The sequence below is a fragment of the Hylobates moloch genome, unplaced genomic scaffold (assembly GCF_009828535.3).
Source record: "Hylobates moloch isolate HMO894 unplaced genomic scaffold, HMol_V3 SCAFFOLD_19, whole genome shotgun sequence".
In the NCBI taxonomy this organism is placed as follows: Eukaryota; Metazoa; Chordata; class Mammalia; order Primates; family Hylobatidae; genus Hylobates; species Hylobates moloch.
Window position 1 is genome coordinate 8,897,749 of NW_026652294.1, and position 6,129 is coordinate 8,903,877.

The 6,129-nt window shown below is 46.4% G+C and overlaps 1 long non-coding RNA gene across 1 annotated transcript; it reads right to left on the reverse strand.

Annotated features, from left to right (window-relative positions):
• Positions 1-2,200: 2,200 nt before the first annotated feature.
• LOC131381950 (uncharacterized) lies at positions 2,201-5,432 on the reverse strand. The gene is made up of 3 exons (XR_009211030.1): positions 5,276-5,432; positions 4,984-5,062; positions 2,201-2,547 (listed from the first exon to the last, which is right to left on the reverse strand). It is a non-coding gene; the product is annotated as an uncharacterized LOC131381950 (long non-coding RNA).
• Positions 5,433-6,129: the final 697 nt, after the last annotated feature.

Consider the following 6,129-nt stretch of genomic DNA (forward strand, 5'->3'; position numbering starts at 1 on the left):
AAATGAAGGGCCTCTCGGGCTGCTCTTCCCAGCCCCAGCCTCAGCCTCCATTTCCTGCTGCTGCTGCTCCAGCCTGACTTCCCTCCTGTTCCTCCACCTGTATGGGTCCAGCTCTCCTTTCTTGGCCTGGAATGTTTTCTCTTTCACCTGTGTGAGCTTCTTTTCCCTGTGAAGGTGTCCCTGAGCATGCCCAGAGACACAGACACTCACTATGGCCTCTGGATGCAGCCCCACTTTACAGATGCAGAGATTAAGGCCCAGAGAGCCTAACAGGGTTTCTCCAAGCTTCAAGCCAGGTCTCTGGGCCCCACATCCAGGGCCCTCTTCACTGCCAAATGTTGTCTTTATTGGACAACGTAAATGGCACCGACTCTGGGCTCTGCTTCTTTCTTGCTGGGGAACCTCAGGAAAGTTGCCTAACTTCTCTGAGCCTCATCCAGATAATGTTGTAAAAAGCACACTGGTGGGAAAGAATGAGAGCCAAGTTTTTATGCCAAAATTCTTTTTCTTTCCTTTCTTTCTTTCTTTCTCTTTCTTTCTTTCTTTCTTTCTTTCTTTCTTTCTTTCTTTCTTTCTTTCTTCTTTCTCTTTCTTTCTTTCTTCTTTCTTTCTCTCTCTCTCTCCCTCCCTCCCTCCCTCCCTCCTTCCTTCCTTCCTTCCCTCCTTCCTTCCTTCCTTCCCAATTGATTCAAAGATGCCTTTGAGCATCTCTCTATGCTGTCATTACCCTATGGCCTAAGGACATGGAGTGAATGGTGCTCACACCAAGTCTCCAAGGACCTTCTGGTCTAGAGGGAGAAGCAAACATCCAAATAGACACAGACAACCTCAAGACAGACTTATTAGTGGTAGGGGGAGTCCAGAGGTCTCTAGGAACACAAAGATGCCCTCCCCCCACCCCATCCAGGCAGGGAAGGCCTTCCTGGAACGTCATCTGGGCTTGAGAACTGAAAGATGAATAGGAATCTGGGTAAAAAGGGATGAGTAGGGATCTGGAAAAAGTGAGTGGAAGGGAATTTGAGGAATAAGGAACAACTTTTACAAAGGCCAAGACAGCCAGGGTCATTCTGGGACTTGCACAGAGTTCAAGATGATTTGAGAATGAGGAACAAGGTGAGGAAGGAATCGAACAGGGGAGTGGGGCTGGTCCTGAGGGGTCTTGAGTGCCCACCAAGCTTCTTGGGCTCCACCCAGAGGACCCAACACTAGCCCCTCCATGTGGCTTCACTGAGTTTCTGCTTTCTTGATCTGGTTGGGACCAGATGAGAGTCGCCAGCCTGCAGGCCCCCAGTCCAAGATCTCTGGACTAGACCAGCTCTAAGAACTCTGCTTGTTCTAATGCTCTGATGGAAAAAGGGGTGGAGGGACCCCACTCACACTACGTGCAGGTTGAAGATTAAACAGGATGAAGTGCAGAGCCTGCCTTGTAAACCACAGAGCTCTGTGGAAAGAACATCGTAAAGGTATTGGTTGGGAGGAGGAATCCTCTATCTCCTTCCAAGCCACGAGAGACTGTGACTCAATAATTGAAAACTGCAACTGATTTTCCTTGACTTGTTCTGGGCAGAATCTTGCCTTCTCTCCCCTGCTGACTCATGTGCAGGCTCACACCATCCTTCTTGAATGACAACAGTCAACCCTTACTAGGCACCCATGCTGCCCATGTGATGCTCCCAACGACAGCCTTGGAAGTATTTCTAAGCTTCACTTTATAGGTGAGGAAATGGAGGCTCAGAGAAGTGAAACAATCTCCCTGGGATCACAAAGCATACAAGGAACTCAGTGAAAATTAAAAGGCAGGGCTGTATTATTCCAAGATCACCTGAGCCACAGTAGTTCTTGGTTAATAAACTTTGAAGATGCACTTAACCTTGGGAATTGGAGGTTCTGGGATGGGGAGGGAGGTGTTTAAGAATGTCTCATTCACTGCCCAGATGAAAGTTAAACAATAATTATCTCCTTCTTGAGGAGGAAAGACTGCTAGCTCCCTAAGACCCCTTGGATTCATAATAAGCACCTTCAACCCTCCAGAGCCCACTTGGTCTGTTCATGGCTGCCAAGTGCTCTCTGGTATAACAGCAAGATGCCAGAGATGACCCCAGGTAGCAAGGGTTGCTGGTTCCCCAGTGGCGTGATGCCTGGCTGATAGGAAACTCAAAAGAAACCTTGTACACACACACACAGACACACGCACACATAATTGTAGCATATTCTAGAGCTTATAAAGCCACTGCATCACTGTGTTCACATGGAGATCATTCAAGATGGTTTTATCAGCCGGGTGCGGTGGCTCACGCCTATAATCCCAGCACTTTGGGAGGCCGAGGCGGACAGATCATGAGGTCAGGAGATCGAGACCATCCTGGGCAACATGGTGAACCCCCATCTCTACTAAAAATACAAAAATTAGCTGGGTGTGGTGTCATGTACCTGTAGTCCCAGCTACTTGGGAGGCTGAGGCAAGAGAATAGCTTGAACCCTGGAGGTGGAGATTGTAGTAAGCCGAGATCCCGCCACTGCACTCCAGCCTGGCTATAGAGTGAGACTCTGTCAAAAAAAAAAAGATGATTTTACCAACATTGTCCCCATTTCCCAGAAAAGAAAACTGAGGCTCATCCAGAAGTTAAGGATTCCAGTGGTAGAACCAGAAACAGGTGTCATGATCCAGCCCTGTCACATCATGAGTCCCTAGAGAGCAGAAATTTTGTGCTGACTTCAGGATCTCCCATGAACAGCTCCTCATCTGAATTCCAGAAATTAGTGGGGTGAACTGCACACAGGTAGGAACCAGGTCTGTCTCCTTCACCTCCTAATTCCAGAGCCTAGCATAGCACTTGGCACAAAGTAGTAGCACTTGTAAATACTCGGGGGTCTGAATAGAACTGAAGGCTTAGTAAATTAATAAATTAAAATATATAATAAACAGACACATGGTTAAGTGAGTAAATTCATTAATTAACATAAAGGCATTAGGATGTTTAGATTAAATGAAAAGTATATCAATGGATAATGGATGAATGCAGGATGGGTGAATGGATGATGGATAAGTGGATAGATGGGTGGATAAATGGATGAGTGGATGGATGCATGGATGGACGGATAGATAGATGGATGACAAATGGATGGTGGATGAATGGGTGAATGGATGGATGATGGATACATGGATAGATGGATAGATGGATGGGTTGGTGGATGGATAGATGGATGCATGAAAGAATGGGTGGATGAATGGAAAGATGGGTGGATGGTGGGTGAATAGATGAATGATGGATAAATGTATAGATGGGTGGATAGATGGAGAGTGGATGGATGGATGAATAGTTGAGAGCATGGATGGATAAATGGATTAATAAATAAGTAAAAAATATAGGATAGATAATGAATATATAAATAGATAAGCAAATAATAAATAGGGAATTAATTAACAATTGACTCGGTGGAAGGATGGATAAATGAATAAGTGAGTATAATTCATGTGTGGGTGTGTGGGTAAGTGATCAGACCAGGGTTGCTCAGTGATCAGACTGGGGTTGCTCAGAGAGAATAGAGCTGCCTCAGTCTTCAGCCTCCCAGTACCTGCCTCCCATCTCCATTAAAATCCTGGCAAATCCTGGCTATTTTTGTCCCTTTTGCAAAGGGGACCTTTTTTTTTTTTTTTTTTTTTTTGGACACAGCTTATTAAAGGAGAAAGCACACAGAGCCCTTCCTCCCACAGGTGCCTCTTTAGCTGCATAAACCCGCCCTCTGTCAGGCAGCCAGGAATAAAACTAAGCAGAAAGCCACAGAAAGTGTAAGAAATCAAATACAGAAAGACAGAAAAAGAAGTTGGGCAAACTTTACTGCTCTCTCTAGAGAGAGCCATAGGAGGGAGATTTATTAGGCTGAGCCTGAAATGACTGATCTCCATTTACCCATGCCTGAGTTACTTGGTGAGCTCCATATGCCAGGCTGTGGGGACACACAGATGAACCACACAGACACAGCCACTGCCCTTATGGAACTTAATGCCTAGTGGGAGAGACAGAGGAAAAAAAATCAGCAAACAAAAATATAGTATGGCATCAGAAAAAAGAAATAGTGAGTGTATTGGTTATCTATGGCTGCATAATAAATTTCCCAAAATGTAGTGGCACAATTTCTGGGGGCCAAGAATCCATCTGCATGGCTCTGGCTTAGGAGCTTTTGTGAAGTTGCAGTCCAGATGGTGGCCAGGACTGCAGTCTCATCTGAAGGCTTAACTGGGGCTGAAGGCTCCACTTCCCAGGTGGCTCACAAACATGCTTGGCAAGTTAGTGCTGGCTATTGGCAGGAGGCCTCAGTTTCTCTCCATACATACATCTCCAGAAATCTGCTTGAGCACCCTCATGACATGGCATCTGGCTTCCTCCACTGTAATTGATCCAAGAAATTGCTGGGGGAAGCTGAAATTTCACTTATGACCTAATCTCAGAGGTCACACACCATCCCTTTCCACCACATTCCACTCTCCAAGAGCAAGTCAAAAAGTCCAGCCCACACTCAAGGAGAGGGGAATGAATCATTGCCTTTTGAAGGGAGGAGTGTCAAAGAATGTAATGACATATTTTAAAACCACCACAAAGAGTGCCAGAAGGCCAGAATGATGTGACAAGTAGATGCTGTCAAAGTCTTTGGAAAGAGCCTCCCAGGGGAAGATCTGCAAGGACAAAGGCCTAGAGGTGGGAGTGAGCTTGTTGTGTTTGTAAACAAGAAGGTGTGGATGAGGCTAGAGTGTGTAAAGAAAGCAGGGATCAAAGAAGACCTGGTTAGAGAAAGGCAGGAGGGGGGCTGTGGTGACCAAGGTAGGCAGTGTGGATTCTAGCCCACTGTAGATTTTATGGAGTGCTTGCCTGTGCCAATTTTTCGACTCCCTCCAGAACTTCATGTGAGAGGTGCTATTGTTATTCCTACTGTAAAAAGGAGTATGCTGAGGCCCCGAGAAGTTAAGAAAGGTCACACACCTACCTGTGAATCCGGAGCTCAGGTGTGCATTCAGGCAGGCCAGCCTCAAAGGCAACAGTGCTGATGTATTCCAGAGAGAATGCTGCAAGGAACATACAGAGACATTGGGGTGAAAATGCTTCTGAAGGGAAAATAGGTGGAGAAAGAGAGAGAAACAGAAGACGTGGAACTGAGATGCCAAGAGATACAATGACAGAGAAAGACAGCAAGGGAGATAGAGGAGGATTAAGCATTGGAAATCTTTAGGCGGCAGACACAAGGAGGTGGAGAGAAAAATAAAGTAAGAGACAGAGACCTGGAGACAGAGGAGGCATGGGATGGAGGAGGTGAGCCAGCATGTGCATGGCATGCGTGAGTGCAGTGCCTTTGCACTGGGTGGTGCCGGGACCCCGCTAACTCAGACCATCCGTCGCTCCTGTCTCTCATCAGCAGGAGGGCCGGGGGAGGGAGAGAAAGCTGACAGGAGACACTGTGATTCCAGTAATTCCAGATGAAATCACAGCCAGAATGCTTGCCAGGAAGTGGGGCGGGGTGGTCAGGGAGAGGGAGGGAACGTCCAGAGAAAGTTTAGCAAATAGCTTTACAATTCCCTCCTCCATACCCTCAAAATGCCATAGATATGGGGTGGGGAGGATGGCCCTGAATTTCGGGCTGGAATCAAGGTATCCAGGAGGGGAGCTTGTGCCCACTGACAAGGAGGATGTCTGCCTCCATCAGTCTATGTGAGGATCCAAGCCAGGATCACACATTTTCGTGGTTAGTTTTCATACTGCTTTCTTGTCCTTTGCTCTAGAACAGCCCCTCACCTTTTTTCCTTCCTTTTTAATGACATTGACATTTTTGAAAAGCCTGGACCACTTGGGTTTTGAATGTCTCACAATCTGGGTTTGTCCAATGATGTCCTCACCATCTGATTGAGGGTAAGCCTTTTGGGCAGTCACATCACAAAGGTATGTGTTGTCCATTGCATCTCTTCAGCGGACATACGATGTCACTTGGTCCCATTACTGGATATGCTAAGTATTTGGTCAGTTGGTTAAGGTGGGATCCACTAGATGTTTCTATTGTTAAAGCACTCCTTTCCCTGTGTAAATAATATAATCTGTGGGATAGTACTTTGGGAGTATGTAAACACCCCTTTCTCTCGTA